This window comes from Cavia porcellus, unplaced genomic scaffold, assembly GCF_034190915.1.
Source record: "Cavia porcellus strain 051 isolate PalLab524CR breed Dunkin Hartley unplaced genomic scaffold, mCavPor4.1 scaffold_5, whole genome shotgun sequence".
Lineage (NCBI taxonomy): Eukaryota > Metazoa > Chordata > Mammalia > Rodentia > Caviidae > Cavia > Cavia porcellus.
Genome location: NW_026947488.1, coordinates 49,352,752 through 49,371,108, shown reverse-complemented (window position 1 = coordinate 49,371,108; position 18,357 = coordinate 49,352,752). Strand labels below are relative to the sequence as shown.

The window sequence follows — 18,357 nt, the reverse complement described above, 5'->3', positions numbered from 1 at the left end:
GGAACATGCTTACTACTTGGAGTGTGACTGCTCCTACTGCCGGTCCCCAGGTGGGGGCGCTGCAGGTGATGGCAGAGCACCGCGGGGACAGCGATGATCTTGGCACGGCTGCAGTGGCGCGCAATTTTTAAAATAGTATTTTAAAAATAAGCCGAGTCGTGGCATTATAAAGCAGGCGAATGTGCCTTCCTCATTATGGGAGGTCGGAAATGATGCTTTTTCTTCTGTCCCGAACTTTCAGAAAGCAGGCAATCAGAATACTTTGATTCAGGTTCAAGTGAGGCTTTGAAGGAGGATTTCAGAATCGAAGAGCCCCTGTTCAGCATATATCAGAGTTTAGAGAGCCTGATTGGAAGAAGCCATGCCAAAACCAACCCACTTAACACCAACACACACCTCTTCTAAATTTTGCGTTAAGTGGGGGGAGGGCTAATGAGTTAGAACAGGTCAAATCTAGCTGCTGTACACAAATAAGACCTTCACAAAGTTCAGCTGAAGTAACCGAGAGCTAAAACTGAACTGTGCATATTTCAGTAAGATTACCAGTCATGTAATACAAGCAAAATCAGTTATTCATAGGCTCAGTAAGCCCTCTAAGAAGCATACCTCAAGAAGCATTAGCTTTGGTGTTGTGATATCTTGAAGATTTGCAGTTTCACATTTTTAATAGTGTGCATTCTCTACAATGCGATAATGCTTTAATACTACTTATATAGGATTTTGCTTGTGCTACACACTTGCCATTTCCCCAAGAGGAGTTTTGATTCTGCTTGAAATTAAAATAAATTAAAATCCTTATCAAATATTAATATGAAAGGAGGTAACTGGGTATAGTGGTGCATATCTGTCATCCCAGCACTCAAGGGGCTGAAGCAAGAGGATCACTGGAAGTTCAAGGTCAACCTGACCTACATAGTACAAGGCCAGCCTGAACTACCTACTAAGATCTTGTCTAGAAGAAGAAGAGGAAGAAAAGAAGAAGGAGGAGAAGGAGGAGAAGAAGGAGAAGAAGAAGAAGAAGAAGAAGAAGAAGAAGAAGAAGAAGAAGAAGAAGAAGAAGAAGAAGAAGAAGAAGAAAGAAAGAAAGAAAGAAAGATAACAGAGGATGCAAACCTCTTTGTGTTTTTAGGAAGCATTTCCTTCTTCAAGATATTTGTATCAAAAAGCTCAGTCTGTCCTGCTTAGTACAGGTTTAGGTTTGAATCATCAGATGACCTTGGGAAGATCTTAATATTTTAAAATTGATAACAACTACCTCTAGGGACAAGTCGTGTTCTGAGTTATGACAATGTATCATGAAAAAATGAGCTATCTTTTTTTTTTTTTTGAGATTGGGTCTCATTATGTAGTTCAGGCTAGCTTTGAATTCACTACGCAGCCTAGTCTGGCCTCGGACTCACTGCAATCCTCTTGCCTCAGCTTTTTCAGTGCTAGGATTACAAGCACTGCCACCATACCTGGCTGGGAAATAATTTTTCAAAAGCATCCAATCCACACACAATAACATCTCAAAGATGCAGAGTACATACCAGCACCCACTGCCAAGGGCTTGCTCCCCACTCAACTTCTCAAGTTCATTAAAAAAAATTGAAACCTGGCACAGAGGTGCATGACTGTAATTCCAGCCCTGAGAGCGGCCAAGGCAGGAGGATCCCAAATTTGAGTCCTGCATGGCTAATTTAGTAAGACCTTGTCTCTAAGAAATATAAAGGACTGGAAAGGACTGGGGGTATAGCTCAGTGGTGGAGGATCTCTGAATTCAATCCCTAGTACTGCAAACAAAATTTTTAAATGTTTGCTTTTGGGGTGTGGGGATTGAACCCTGAGCCTTTTTAAAATTTTATTTTTTATTTTGAGACAAGTTCTTGTCAAGTCACTAAATTGTCCCACACTGGACTCAAATGTGTGATTCTTCTGCCTCAGCCTCCCTGAGTGCTGGATTACAAGTGAATGCCACCATACTTTGCTTGAAAACATTTTCTTAAATATCTAAGGAGATGGAAATACTAACTATCCTGATTTCATATCATTCCATATTGTACGTATGTACTCAATTACCCTATATATACTCTATACCCTAAATATATGCAAAATTAAAACAATAATTTCACAATAATTTCTTTCTTTCTTTCTTTCTTTTCCCTTTTTTATCGGTACTGGGGATCGAACTCACGACCGCCTGCTTGCAAGGCAGGTGCTTATGCCACTGAGCTAAATCCCCAGCCCAATTTCACAATAATTTAAAGAAATAAATTAAATGGAAAATATTGATCGAGAGCCAACATTTGGAAATAAAAACAAGAGAATTTTAAAAAATGATACAGATGTGACAAAATAGCAACAGTTGTTAATTTGAGCAATTAGTACCCAGGTTTTCATTTTATTAATCTTTGTGCCTAGCAGTACGTTTTATTTTTTCAAACAAGAAACACCTCCAGATCACTACAAAAATGTAAGCACACTTACAGAAAATGGCCAGTGCTACTAACAGCAAATTTGCGAAGCAAGAAGTACAAATGGCCTAGCAGTGACTAAAAAATACCTTTGACTTGACTAGAAACCTGTGATAGGAAAACAGAAACAATAAACTGGTTTTTCACTTGTTAAATTGAACCATCTAAACAATATGGAGTGTGCAGAAATGAACACTCTGCTGGGTGAACTATAAATGAATATAATCTTACTGGAAGGTGTTTCGGCAAAACATTGGTAGCAGGGTTTTAAATTCCTTTTCAATCTGACTTGATTAGGATTCCACTACTCTATAAATAGGTTTTAAACTGTAAAGGTTTAAATAAGTTAAAATAGGTTTTAAACTGCAAAAGACCCTGAGTGGGTCTCATCCCTCGGCTGAAGGCATGGTGGATGTGCTTCACGGCAACCCCAGCACACGGCCCCTTCTACAAATACTGCAGCCCCACCAGCCTTCTGCCCCTGTCATCGCTCAGGCCTAGAGGCCTGTTCCTGTTTCAGTCATCACATACGCATTCAAGCCAATGGGGTGGAGGAAAGGGCAAAGAAGGAACAAACAGTGACACCAGCTGTCTCTTAGAGACTTATGGGGGAAGGTGGGTGTGGTGGCACACACCTTAATCCTAACATTTGGGAGGAAGAGGCAGGAGGACCATGGTGAGTTCAAGGCAAGCCTGGGCTACCTAGTGAGACCCTGTATCAAAAAAAAAAAATTTGTGGGGGAACCAAGGGATGCTTTAAGCTGCAGCGTGTGATTGTTAGCACCCAGGCTGGGTTGAGGCAGCTCGGTACCATGAGGTACAGGTATTTAAGAACTTATCACATCTGAAAACCACAACATTAAAAAAGGAAAATTTGTAATAATATTGAGGACCATTCTACTGATCTTCCTAGAAAAAGAATCTCTAATTTCACTAATAATAATACAAAGGAGGCTAAGAAACCTCCAAAAACAGTTAGCTGCTTACATCTATAGTTGGATAAGCTATGAAAAGCCCAGATGTACTACATAATGTGATTTGTTGTGGAAGAACAGCTCATCATCCCTTGCCAAATACTTGTTTTAGGAAAGACTGCCCCATAGAAGTGAGGTCTATGACAAGGCAAATAAGGAATATAAACAGCCTTGTGCAGGTCACCTGCCTGAAAAATCACACCACAATAGCTGGACATGAATGTTGTTAACTCAGGCCTGGCAGGGAGGCACATGCCTGCACTTCATGAGACTGAGGCAGGAGGATCACTAGGCTAGTCTAAGCTACATAATGAGTTAAAGGCCAGCCTGAACTACATGATAAGACTTTGTCTGAAAAAACAAAACAGAAAAGAAAAAGAAAGAAGGAATGAAAGTAAATCATTACTCCAGTGACACTGATTCTTCTCAAACAGAAAGCCCATCATCAAAATCCATGTAATGGATTTTTCTCTTAAGTTTCTCAGGACCATGAAACAATGGCCCAAGTTTTGTTCACCAGGGATTTGATACTGAATGTAGCTTTTAACTTTGTGAAGAAGGAGAAGTATAAGTGAACTGGTAGCCTATTTGGTGAGGCTAGAAGACCTTGGAAATTGTGGTAGATTGTCTCCTTGAGCTCACCAGTAGTTTACAGGAAGAAAAACAATGTATCTCTCACTTGGCTACTGTGTAGATTTATTGCCTCTGGTAAAACTATTGCTTAAAAGCAAATTTGATGGTTTAAACTGGCTTCAAGCAATAGTAAAAAGGTTATGATCAGAACTAAGCAGGGCGTGGTGGCACACACTTGTAATCCCAGTACTTGGGAGGCTGAAGCAGGAGGTTCACTGCAAGTTTGAGACCAGCCAGGGCTGCAAAGTGAGCCCAAGGCCAGACTGAACTGTATAGCAAGCCCTGTCTCAAAAAGTTAAATAAATAAATTTAAAAAGCCAGAACTCTTATTCAAAATAGCAATTATAATGATAAAAACATTCATGTTTTAAAACACCAATTAAGCAGATTATGGGAACAGGAAAACCATTTTACTTTGGTTGCAGGATATACTGGTATTGTAGCTAAAGGACAGAGACACTTACTTATTGCAGTTGCATTGAGAGATTTCATCTACCAAGGAACATCGGGGGATTGTGTGATTTCCAACTTGGATCTACGGAAAAACTCAAAACCATCTTTTTCTTTTAACGACAGTAACAATATGAAACCTGAACAATGTACCTTGCCTTGAAGTGGAAAAATATACAAAAGAATATTTTCAATTTCAATGAGATGAAAGTGTGCTATAAAGATGTTCCCCTTTGCTGCATTTGGGACTGATGGTTACTTAGTAACATTGTTTTAGAACTACTGGGTCTTACTGCAAACCTGCATTAGAAGATACTTTATGGTTTTTCTTGGTACCAGGGATTGAACTCATGACCTCCCGTTTGCCAAGCAGGCACTTAGGCTGCTGAACTAAATCCCTGGCCCCAAGAAGATAATTTATGTTATGTGAAAAAATAAGACAGGACTTACTCCTAGGAATTACAGAGACCAATCATCAATTTTTTTTTTTTTTTTTGGTCTTTCTTTTTTATCGGTACCAGGGATTGAACTCACGACTGCCTACCTGTAAGGCAGGTGCTTATGCCACTGAGCTAAATCCCCAGCCCCTAATCATCAACTATTTTGTGTGTTTTATTAAAAAAATAAAATGAAGTCTGTGCAGCTATTTTTCTATGATGGAAACTTTCAACATTTAAAACACCATCATAATTAATCAATATTAAAATTTTTGTACACATAAGATACAATGTATACAAAATGCCTTAAATTATTAGTAAACCAATGTGTTATGATACCAATATCTTGTTTTTTAAAAAAATAAAACTAACAATACTTCTGGCATGATAAAATCATAGAATTAAATCAGGGGTTTACATTCAGGTAGAATGTTTTTGTTAAAACATATTTCACAACATTTTTGAAATGTGAGAATATTGTTAAGATCACTGATGTTTTTGGCCACACGTCTCATGTCATTTACATTTGTTATTGTCTGAACAAAAAGGTGAATATGTATTTGTATGAATGTTTCACTGGAAATATCCATGCAGGTGGCTAATTTATGTTTGCTTTTTATTATAGTTAGATCTCTAATATTTTTCATTTTTGTATCATTGAAACTTCAATTAAGTAAGTTCACTAAGTATTTAATAACAAACAAAAAAAGACAAAAAGGAGAAGATGAAGATCCCAGAAGCTAACATATGAGCTGTCTGCTTTCATCTGATGTTGAGAAACTGATTATATGTTCATACTAGGGAGTCTGAAAAATGTAGTTTTTACTCTGTACAACTAAATCATTTTATTTTTAGTTTTAGTTAAAGTGAGTTAATATTAGGAAATAAACAGCAGTATTTTCTGTATATAAAGAAAACAGTACTTTACTTTTTATTTTATTTTCTTCAGTAGTTTTATTTTGATCTAGTCCTTCAGGAGGCAAGCCGTGTAGTAGGAGCTGTTAGGGCCCCGATTCAGGTCCCTCAATCAGCCAGTGCTGTGAGTTGCGTCTGAGTCTGCTTATAGCTTCTGCCTTCTTTAGAGAATTGCACTTGGCCTCCAGCTGCCACCTCCCAGAGAAATCCCTGGGAGGTCACCAGCCCACTGGAGGAGACAGCTCCTGACTCACTAACAGAGGGGTCCAGAGGCCCTGCTCTTGCCTCAAGGGGACAACCTGTGGTGCAACGCACACTCCAGTCCTGTGGGCTCAGGCCGGATCCAGCCGAGATCACATTCGGGTCCCTTCCCAAGGTACAGTGATCATTGCTGCTCCTTTTCCTTCCCTCTTTCTGTCCTTGTCACACTTCCCGAAATGTTTACTCCACCCCAGAACACACACTCAGGACAGCATGTGTTCAGGAATCCCCATTTTGGGCTCTGCTTCTGTGGCATGTCATCTAAAACAACTCTCTCATCTACTGAGTGATGGGGAAAAAGTAAGTCTCTTCCTGTCCAGCAATCTTAGTCTAATACAGAAGAACTTGGTGAGTCTCTAGGTTAAGCCTCAGTCTCTGCAATGGTCTGAATTTCTGTTCTCAGCCCTTCACTCTTTCTGTAATGTACTTGTTCATCATTGTCTGTTGACCTTGAACTTGGCCACGAGACTTAGTTTGGCAATGGAATGTTAATGGATATGATGTGAGTGGAGGCTTAAAATGTGTCTGTGTTGCTTGCCTTGGTTCTTACGATCCTGTCTTCTGTCATGAGAAGAGCAGGTCACCTTAGCTGCTGGTGCCAGAATGGGGGACTCGTGAAGCCCACTTGAATCCCACCCACGGACTAGAGGATAAACCTAAATTGATCCCAATTGAAAAAGAAAAGATAGGCTGAGGATATAGCTCAGTGGCAAAGTGCTTGCCTGAAAAGCATGAGGTCGTGAATTCAGTTCCCAGTACAAAAAAAAAAAAAAAAAGCTACAACTGAATCTCAAACCTGTGAGTAAGAAGGTGTGCTGGTGCACACCTGTAATCTCACCACTCAGGAGGCTGAGGCAAGAGAATCATCTGCTGGGGGTATACAGGGAGTTCAAAACCAGCCTAAACTGCACAGTAAAACCTTGGTTTTTTTTTTTTTTTAATGAAATTTGCGAGTAACAATTCAAAACTTACAAGAGAATTCTCAGAAGTCCTAAATTGTTACAAGTCAGAGAAAGAGGGGAGGGAAGACATAACAGAAGATAACTGCAACTGATAGCTTCAAGAATAAATCAACAAAGAAAATAAGAGAGAAGAAATGACTCCACCTTCTTTTCTTGTTAGAACCAGCCAACCAAGAAGTAGCCAGTCTGGACTCTTCTTGCAGGACTTTGCCTGCTCTCCTGGTTCTGCCCCACTTATCTACGGTCAGTGTCAACCCCATGTAAGTTATGCTTCTCCTCCTCAAAATTTCATCACAGAATTCCTAGGACTGTTAGGTCTGGTAGACTTTTCCCCAGTTGCTGTTGGTGCTGCTGCTCTTGCGGTTGAGGGAATTTGTCCACTGACTTTTTGGCTGGCACTTCTACAGCTCAATAAGCCCTTTATCCAGAGACTTCTCAAAAGTTTGATTTAAATTGGAAATGAAGCTCAGTGTGGATTCAATTCCCACTACTGCCCTTTGCCCAATTTGATTTAACATCTGTAAGATGTTGTTGTTTTTTAGGTTATTTTGGGTTTTGTGTGGTGTTATTTTACAGGGTCTCACTTAGTTTAGGCTGGGCTTGAACTCACTGTGTAGCCCGGGATGGGCTCAGACTCATGGTAATTCCCTTGCCTTAGCCTTCAAAGTACTGGCATTATAGGCTTGTGCCACTGCTCCCAGAATTTTTGAGGTTATTTGTTGTACAGGAGAAGCAGGTTCAACAGAGTCATTTAGGAACGAATACTCACACTCTCGTTCTGCATACCTCTCTCTTTTTCAGAAAGCCACTGACAGCCTGAGGGAGGCTGATTTCTGCATCTGTCTGCTCCCTACTGATATCTGTGGCTGATGAGATTCATTCTTTCTTGGTCAGAGCTGGGTCTGATGATTAAATTTCTTATTGTTTTCTGGTTTTGTTTTCAAGTACTCAGGATTGAAGCCAGGGATGCTCTGAGCTACATCTCTGGCCATTTAAAACATTTTTGTTTTGAGACAAGATCTTACTGTTAAGTTGCCTAAATTGATCTCAAACTTGTGATCCTGTGAAGCAGACTTCAGCCTTCAAAGTGGCTGAGATTACATCCCTGTGCCACTGACTCTGGCTTTCATTGGTTTTGGCCTGGCCTCAGGGACACCTACAGTCTCTGATCTGCCTCCCCTGTCCCTGTCCACATTGTTCAGTCTGCTCAGCAGCCTCTGCTCCCTAGTGACAGACCTGCTGGCGCTCGGCTGGCAGCTGCTCTACAGGGCTACAGGGCAGCGCGTGCCTCTCTGCCGCAGCCCAGTTGAGGCTGTGTCCTTGGCTGGCCGCTCTGTACAATGCTTTTCCTGGGTTCAATCAGGGCCATCCTACATGGTGGCCTCCTTCCAGAACCCCAAATATGGAATTAAGTGAATGTTTCTGCCCTTGAAAGCCCAGCCAAATTCTTATACTGCCTCTCTTTCTCCAGGATTCAGTATAGAACAGAGAAACCAGCATTTGCATTCCCTATCCTTTTTCCCTTACTTCTCCAGCCTTTTGTTCTCCACAGTACCTACAGGCCAAGCCCTAAGTGTTGCTAAATTACCAAGGGGGGTCTCAATCTGAGATCTTTTTGCTTCAGCTTCTAGTAGTTGGGATTTCAGATTTGTAGGAGCATACCCAGCATGCACACCACTTGATGTAATACATGGATACATGTTACACTGATTTATGTGTTCACCATACTATATATATTCTTTGAGACAGGGTCTCTATATCCAGTTCAGGCTGGCCTGAACTCACTGTGTTATCCATGCTGGTCTGAAATTCACAGTGATCCTCCTGCCTCAGTCTCCCGAATGCTAGAATTATAAGCATATGACACCATGTCAGGTTTATGCTATATTTTTATCTTTTTTAATTATTTATTTTAAAGGGAATAAAACCAAGCAAAACACAACTGAATAAACCAATCAAAACAAACCAGTATAAGTGACACAGGACTTCAAAACAATACAGAATCAACAATGGTTACCATAATGCCTCTTGTCTTCAAAATAGCTATAGATACCTTCAGACATAGTGAAAATCAAACAACAGAACAGAGTAGAACCAATAAAAACAAAACAATGAATGCAATGAAGAACTTCAAAATAAAATAGTAATTCCAAAATGGTTACCATATGTTGCTGTCTTTGAAATAGCTGCCCATGCCATTGGATATAACAAAATCAAACAAAACTAAACAGAATAAAACCCAACCCAACAAAACAATGAAAATGATACAGGACTCCAAAAACAAGATAACAGGGAATTAACAATGGCCACCACCTTCAGAAGGAGATCCCCAGTGATGCCACACTGCTTACCATGATCCTCTGAATAGATGATCGGACCATGCCCTAGACCTGAAAGTCAGCAAAACACCAAACACCACAAGTGTCAAATTGCGTTTCATCTCACAGCTATCATCACAGCCAGTATTTCTCTGGATCAGCAGGTTGCTTATGGTGAGTGGGTAGCTCTTCTTGTTTCCCAGCCCGCATGCTGGGGGCTGGGGGCTGGCTGTGCATGACACTGGTTCAGAGGGAGGACTTGCTTCTTGCTGATTTCTTTTCTTCCCTCACAGTCTAACAGTGTCACCAACGTACAGAGAAAGGCTGGGGTCTGGCTGTACCATCAGTGGTGGCCCGGGCATGATGCTCATTCACAGGGAACGCTTGTTTCTTCTATTCAATATTTTAAGATCAGCATTTTATAGGATAATCCTTCTTTCTACAAAGTTTACTGTAAACTTATTTTATTAATGCATCTGGTATTTATTGCATCTTTTTTTTTTCTTTTTCCTTTTTATTGGTACCAGGGATCGAACTCACGACTGCCTGCTTGCAAGGCTGGCACTTATGCCGCTGAGCTAAATCCCCAGCCCCCTTATTGCATCTTTTGATTGCATCATTTTCTCTTGTGCCATCTTTTTCCTTTTTCAAATCCATTTTATTTCAAAGAGAAAAAAATAAAATATCAAAACACGTCAGTCAGGGGGCAACAATGGTACATACATTGTGCATTGTCATCCTCAGTTCATTCACCCACAGCACAAGACATCTGCATTCAATTATCTGAACAATACCAGAGAAATCAGTAGTATTATTATTTTAACAATTTTTCATATACATACATATACATATTTGTTTCTTTTAGCTTCTTACACTAGTGAGACAATATGATGTTTATACATGTGTGTCTTGTTTATTTCACTAGTGAATATGGCCTCAAGTTGTATCCATTTGCCAATAAAAGTGTACAGTTTATCCTTCTTTGTAGCTGAGTACTACTCTATTGTATAAAAATACCACATTTCTTTTACACATTTCTCAGTCAATGGGCATTTAGATTGTTTCCAAGATTTGGCTACTACAAATTGTGTTGTTATAAACATGGGTGCACATATATCACTGTGATATAATGTTTTTAATTCTTTTGGGAAGATACCCAGGAGGGGAGTAGCTGGGCTGAATGCAACGTCTAATCTTAGTTTTTGGAGGAATCTCCACGCTGATTCCCACAGTGGTTACACCAGTCTACAATCCCACTAACAGTGGGCAAGGGTTCCTTTTTCCCCACAGTCCCTCCAGCATGCGTTATTGATTGATTTATTGATAATAGCCATTCTTTCTGGGGTGAGGTAGAATCTCAGTGTTGTTTTAATTTGCATCTCTCCAGTGACCAGTGATGTTGAACATTTTTTCATATGTTTACTTGCTGTTTGTATTTCTTCATCTAAGAAGTGTATATTCATCTTAGATGCCCATTTTTGGATTAGGTCTTTAATTCTGGGAGGACTGATTTTTTTGAGTTCTTTCTCTGTTCTTGATAGTAATCCTTTGTCAGAGGAACAGCTGGCAAACATTTTCTCCCACATTGTATGTTGTCTCTTCAGCCTGTTGGTGGTTTCTCTTGCAGAGCAAAAGCTTTCAGTAGGATGAGATCCCAGTTGTTGATTCTTTGTGATAGTTCCAATGTAATCAGAGTTTGATTCATGAAGTCTTTGCCTACACCAGTGTCTTCAAGAGTTTTACCTACTCTGTCTTCCAGCAATTTAATATTTCTGTTTTTAATATTAAGAGCTTTGATCCATTCTGATCCATTCACATGGTGAAAAATATGGGTCCAGTTTTAATCTTCAGCATGAGTAGAGCCAGTTTTTCCAGCACCACTTATTAAAGAGGCTGTCTTTCTTCCAGTGAATGTGTTTGACACCTTTATCAAAAATAAAGTAGCTTAGTGTGTCTGTAGTTGTTTCTGCATCTTCTAATCTATTTTCATTGATCTTTGGGTCTGTTTTTTTTTCTATTGCCATGCTGTTTTTATCATAGTAGCTTTATAGTATAATTTCAAGTCAGGGATTGTAATAGCCCATCTTGTCTTTGTTGCCCAGGATTGCCTTTGCTATTCTAGGTCTCTTCTGGTTTCAGATGAATTTTAGGATTGTTTTCTCTAATTCTGTGAGAATATGATATTGGAATTTTGATTGGGTTGCATTGAATCTGTATAACAACAGATTTGGAAGTATGGTCATTTTCACTATATTGGTTCTTTCTACCCAAGAGCATGGAATGTCTCACCATTTTTCAATATCTTCTTCAATCTTCTTTTTCAGAGTACTGTAATTTTTTTGTTTTGATATTGGGGATTGAACTCACAACCTTGTGCTTTCCAGGCAGGTGCTTACACCACTGAGCTAAATCCCCGGCCCATGTAGTTTTCAATATAGAGTTCTTTTACATCCTTTGTCAGATTGATTCCTAGGTATTTCATTTTGGGGGACGCTATTGTGGAAGGTTTTGTTTCCCTGATTTCTCTCTCAATGAGTTTGTTATTTGTGTACAGGAAGGCTACTGATTTTTGAGTGTTAACTTTGTATCCAGCTATGTTACTGAATTTGCTTATTAAACTTAGAAGTCTTTTGGTGTAGTTTTTAGGGTCTTCTAAGGAAAGTATCACGTCATCTGCAGATGATGATAGTTTAACTTCTTCCTTTCATATCTTTATTACTTTTAATTCTTTCTCTTGTCTAATTGCTCCTGCTAAACTTCCCAGGACTACATTGAATAAGAATGGAGACAGTGGACATTCTTGTCTTGTTCCTGCTTTTAGAAGTGAAAGCTTCCAGTTTTTGTCCATTTAGTATCATGCTGGCTGTTGGTTTGTCATAGGTGGCTTTTATCAGATTGAGCTAAAGACCATCTATTCCAATTTTCTGTAGGGTTTTATCATGAATGGGTGCTGAACTTTGTCAAAAGTTTTTGCATCTATCGAGATGATCATATGATCTTTGTCCTTTGCTCTGTTAATATGGCATGTTACGTTTTTGGATTTATGTTGAGCCATCTCTGCAACCCTGATCCCACTTAATCATGGTAAATAATCTTCTAGAAGAGTTGCTGCATTCTGTTTGCCAGTATCTTATTAAGGATTTTTACATCAATGTTCATTAGGGAGATTGGCCTGTAATTCTCTTTCTTAGTTGTATCCTTCTTCGGGTTTAGAATGAGGGTAATGCTTGCTTCCAGGAATGAGTTTCCTTTTCAATTTCATTAAAGAATCTGAGAAGTGGTGGTACTAGATCTTCTCTAAATTTCTTGTAGAATTCAGCAGTAAATCTTTCAGGGCCTGGCCTTTTCTTTGTTGATAGGTTTTGAATTACATCTTTGATTTCATTGATTGATATCTTATTTAGAATCGTTATATCTTCTTGATTCAGCTGTGGTAATTCATGTTTCTAGGAATCTGTCCATTTCTTATGCATTTTCCATCTTATTTTTTTAAAAAATTTTAAGGAGAAAAAGAAAAAAAAAAACAGAAAAAGGGTGCAAGTTATACAGAATTTCAAAAAAAATAAACAGTAGGAAATCACTAGTTAATAGATTACATATTGTCATCTTAGAAATTGTTGTTCAAGTTAAAGCATATAAAGTGGACATATAAAATTAAAGCATATAAAGTGGACATTCAAACAGTGAGACTGCAAACAGTTCTGTTCAATGATCCAACAAAAACTCAGTAATATGGTTATCTATCTTATATGCTTAACTATACATGCAGTTATATCCTTTAGAGCACTTTCTTTTCCTCTCTTTTTTACAATGACAATTACACATCTTGAGTTTTATTACTCCCACAGTTCTTATTACTTTTTTTGAAGAGAATAAAACCAAATGTGACATAACAAAACAGAGTCAGTCAAATCAAAAGGATGGACATAGTACATAATGTAAAAACAGAATACAAGGTGATCAACAATGGTTACTATAATTCCTTTTGCTATCTTAAAAAGAATTGCCTATATCATCAGTTATATAAAATTGAACAAAACAGTACAAAACAAAACCAATAAAACCAAAACATTGGAGACAATACAGAACTTCAAAAGAAGATAATAGTCAAACCAGAATGGATGTCATAGTGAATCTTATTGTCTTCACAGTTGTTACCTATATTCTCAAACTTGGTACTATCAAGCAAAACAGAATAGAGTAAAATCAGTCAAAACATGAAGGTGAGAGCAATACAGGGTTTCAAATCAAGTTAACAGAAAATCAAAGTGGGTTACTATAATATATCCTGCTATTTTTAATTTATTTTTCCCTTAATTAAAAAAGATAAAAACAAAAAAATAATTAAAAAAGGAGATTGAGATAAAAGAGGACATAACAACACAACACCACAGGTCAGAACACAACCATTTAAGCAAAATAGTGTTTCACTGCAAGATATCCCAACATAAAAGTAGTTACCATAGTGTCTCTTTCCTTGAAATCTTTGAGTATAACTTCGTATACTATAGCATCAAACATATCAAGACAATGTAAAACTGTTCAAGAGAATGACAGTATTACAGGGTATTTAGAATCAACTAACAGAAAACGAACAATGGTTTCTGTATAATCTCCTTGTCTATAAAAGTTTTTGTTTATATTATCACATATAATAAAATCCAATAAGATACAACACATTAAAACTGATGGAGACAGAAGAACAAAAGCTTGATGGGACTTCAAAACAAGAGGATATTAAATCAGCACTACCTATTATGATGTCTTGTTTTCTCCAAAATGGCTGTTCCTACCATCCGATCTTCTCTGCCTCATTTCTGTTGAGCTCTTTTTCTGTTGTTTGTTGTCAGTTTGTCTTCTTCATTTCTCTTTCTGCTCCATTCATTGTGGCCTCTCTGCCACTGTTTCTGGAATCTTGGTATTTTTCTCTTTTAAAATGTCCTGAAGTAGTCTCTATAGAGTTGAATTGGTGGTTGCAAATTCCCCTAATTCCTCTTTATCCTGGAAGCACTTTGTTTCTCCATTAATTTCTAGGGACGGTTGTGCAGGATAAATCAATCTTGGCTGGAGATTATGGGTCTTTCAAGGCTTGAATTATTTCACCCCATGCTCTTTGTGATTTGATGGTTTGTGGTGAGAAGTCTGCTGTAATCTGATGGGTGTTCCCTTGTAAGTAATCTGTTTCTTGTCTCTGATGGCTTTTAATATTCTGTTCTTATATTGGCTTTCTGAAATTTTGATTATTATATGACTGGGTGTAGTTCTGTTTGGGTTGTAGGTGGCTGGGGTCCTGTATGCCTCATACATCTGAGTATCTTTACTTTTTCCCATATTAGGGAAGTTCTCCTTGATGTGAATAGCCTTTGCAGTTCATTTGTTTGTATCTCTGCTTCTTCCTTTACATTCTTAATTCTTAAGTTATAGATCCTCTTATCATCTTCTAGCCTTTGTATTGTTACAGCTTATTTCCTTGTTATTTTTAAGAAATTTTTCCTTTCATGCTCCCACATTACAAATCTGTCCTCAAGTTCAGATAATCTATCCTTAGTTTCTTTCTTTCTTTCTTTCTTTCTTTCTTTTTTTTTTTTTTTTTGGTCTTTTTCATTTTTATTGGTACCAGGGATCGAACTCACGACTGCCGGCTTTCAAGGCAAGCGCTTATGCCGCTGAGCTAAATCCCCAGCCCCCTATCCTTAAGTTTCTTTCAAGATGTTATGCCAGCTTTCAATAGAGTTTTTAGTTTCCTGGTAATCTCTTTGAACCTGCTTCATGTATTCTACGTTTTCTCTATTTTCTCCATCAAACAATTCTCCCCTTTTTTTATGTTCTTCCATTCCACCATTTGTTTTTTCTTATATCTTGCTTTACTTGGTTAAATAATTCACTTTTGAAGTTGTCTATGAGGTTCCGGAGATATCACTTTATGTCTATTGGTGCTGTGCCTGATATTGCATATTTTCTGTCCTCATTCTCCTTTGCATTTACCTTTCCTGTATCAGTGTTCTCAGGATTGCGGACTGAGGACCCTTTCTTATTGCTCCTTCTTCCCATACTTCTTGTTCCTTCCATACAAGCATAGGAGGCCCAGTTTCTTTCTTTGTCAGTTACAGTTCGTTTGAATTTGCCGGCTAGGTGTTCCCACCCACTGCAGTGTACTAGGGAGACACAGACCTGGGCAGCCTATGCTGGGCCTGCCCCTCCAGGTCAGTCAACCTGCTGAAGGCTTCACTGCATTAGGGTGCATTGCCAGGCACAGGGATCTGGTTTGGGCTAGCCTACTGGGTCTTAGTCCGTGATGTCACCCAAGTCAAGCGCTCCCCACCAATCCTGCTTGAGAGGGGAATATGTGACTGAAGTTACTGCAGCGGCCTGTTCTGTCTAGTCTGCCTGGTCCCAGAATGTCCTCTGTTTGAGCCTCCTAGTCTATAGAAGGGTCCCCGTTCCTCTTACTCACCACAGGTCGATGCAGGGCTCCCCGCCAGCTCTGCTCTCAATTTGGTTCCTCTTCCCACTCTCAGAGTTTTTGCGTCTCTATCCCTGCTGTGCTGATTCAGATGCAGCAGCGGCAGCAGGAAATTCAAGCCACGGTTTCCAGAGGCATGGGTTCCAGCTTTGACACTGAGACTTTAGCTCTTCTAGTCGTAGTACTGGGACTGCATTTCCAGTTGCTTTCTCTCAGCTTAATTCATTCCTGGGTCAGCAGGGTATATCTCCCCCTGCTTAGGACTCCCCACACTGCACCATTCCTGGATTCTAAGCTGGCTATCTCAGAGATAGCTGCTGTTATCTATCCTCCATGTTCTCCTGGAAGTCCTGTATTTTCCATCTTATTAGAATACAAGTTTTCAAAGTAGACACAGATCATCTGAATTTCTGCAGAGTCTGCTGTGATTTAATCCTTTTCGTTCCTAATTATGTGGATTTGAGTCTTTTCTTTTATTCTTTTGGTAAGGTTCAATAATGGTTTGTCAAGTTTATTTAATCTTTTAGAGAACCAACTCTTCTATGCATTGATTCTTTGTAATTTTTTTTTAGTCTTCAGTGATTTAATTTCTACTCTGATCTTTATCATTTCCTCTCTTGTACAAGCTTTTGGTTTAGCCTGCTCTTCTTTTCCTAGTATTTTGAGGTTCATCATTAAGTTGTTTATATGTACTTGCTCTGTTTTCCTGATATGGGTTTTTACTGCTATAAATTTCCCTCTTAAGACTGCTTTCATTGTGTCCCATAAGTTCTAGTATGTTGCACTGTCATTATCATTCAACTGTAAAGACTGTCTAATTTCTTCTTTAACTTATCTGTGACCCATTGGTTGTTCAGTAGGGTGCTACTTGTTTGTTTTTATTTTTTTAAAGAGAAGAACTTTATTCTTTATTAAGATACCATGCTAGACATTATGAAGGATTTCTATTGGAACACATTCAGACAATAGAACAGCTTTTGTTTAATAACTTGCACTGCAGAGAAAATCATTAAGGAAATCCATATCGATATCTAGGTATGAGTTCAATGTCCTGTATTTGATTCCATGATCTTCACAGGAAGATCTTCTGCAATAGAATGTGCTCCTGTACAGCCAAGACAAGATTCCGGTGTCATCCCACATAGGAAATCAGTTTTCATTGTATCAGGTCAGGGCTGGCCTCGACTCCCTTTCCCCCTTGGTCTCTTTGTTGTTGAGCACCTCCTCTCAGGCCACAAATACTTCTTGCTGAGCAGGACCTCCTCTCTAAATAACCAGCTGTACCATGAGGACGAGGAGCCCCATGACCTCTGAATGGAGCAGCACCCTTTGCTCCTCTACCACCTCTTCCTCTAGCTCCTTCTTGAAAATCTTCATAACTATAGTATGAGTCTTTGTATCTGCAATGATACTTATGGCAGTCATAGCCATAATAATGATAATAATCTTCATATCATAATAATCTAGAGGATATCCATAACTACCTCTACCTCCACGCCTTTGACCTCTTGTTGGAAGGGAAATATAAGGTGGACTATAGTAGTAGTAATCATCATACATTTGATTCTTCACTGCTTGCCTCTGAGTTTTTCTTTCTTTCCTTTTTTAATCTGGTAGCTTAGCAAAAAACAATTTCAATATTTTTTCCTTCCACATCTTGCCATTCATTTCTTCCTTAGCCTTGACAGCACTATCTCGTTCACAAAAATGAATGAAAGCATAATCTTTCAGTTTCTTCACTTGTTCAAGTGTCCAAAAAATATGGAACACGGGGCTGAAAATTTAGCTCAGTGGCCTATTTGATTCACTGAACCACCAAAAAAAAAAAAAAACTACAACAACAAAACAAAACAAAACAAAAATATGGAACACTTCATGAATTTGCATGTCATCCTTGCACAGGGGCCATACTAATCTCTACCATTACAATTTCAGTATATGTGCTACTAAAGTGAGCATGGTAGGGTGCTACTTAATTTTCATGTATTTATGAAGTTTTTGTGGTTTCCTTTGCCACTGATTTCCAGTTTCATTGCACTGTGGTCTGATAGTATGCATGGGACAATTTCAGTTCCTTTGCATTTACTTAAGCATGTTCTATGAGCCAATAGATGGTCTCTTTTGGAGAATGTCCCATGTGCAGCTGAGAAGAATGTGTATTCTGATGTGGGGTGGAACACTTTATAGACATCTAATAAGTTCATTTGTTCAAAAGCTTGATTTAGTTCTACTATTTCATTATTGATTTTTTTGTTCTAGTTGATCTGTCTTTTTGCGACAGTTGGGTGTTAAGGTCTTCCAATACAGCTGTATTAGGGCTTCATTGTTCATGTGCTTTAGTAATTATTTCATATATTTGGACACATTGATATTTGTTGCATATAGTTATGATCATTACCTCTCCTCTTGGATTGTTCCCTTTATGAGGATGTAGGGACCTTCTTTATCTCTCTTAATCAGTCTTGGCTTGAAATTCACTTTTTTTTTTATA

At 38.7% G+C, this 18,357-nt stretch overlaps 1 non-coding gene and 1 pseudogene across 1 annotated transcript; one reads left to right on the top strand and one right to left on the bottom strand.

Annotated features, from left to right (window-relative positions):
* The first annotated feature begins 5 nt into the window (after positions 1 to 5).
* On the top strand, positions 6 to 4,542 carry LOC100714601 (KATNB1-like protein 1; annotated as a pseudogene).
* Positions 4,543 to 17,723: 13,181 nt separating this feature from the next.
* Positions 17,724 to 17,825, bottom strand: LOC111753528 (U6 spliceosomal RNA). The gene has a single exon (XR_002788308.1). It is a non-coding gene; the product is annotated as a U6 spliceosomal RNA (small nuclear RNA).
* Between the last annotated feature and the right edge of the window lie 532 nt (positions 17,826 to 18,357).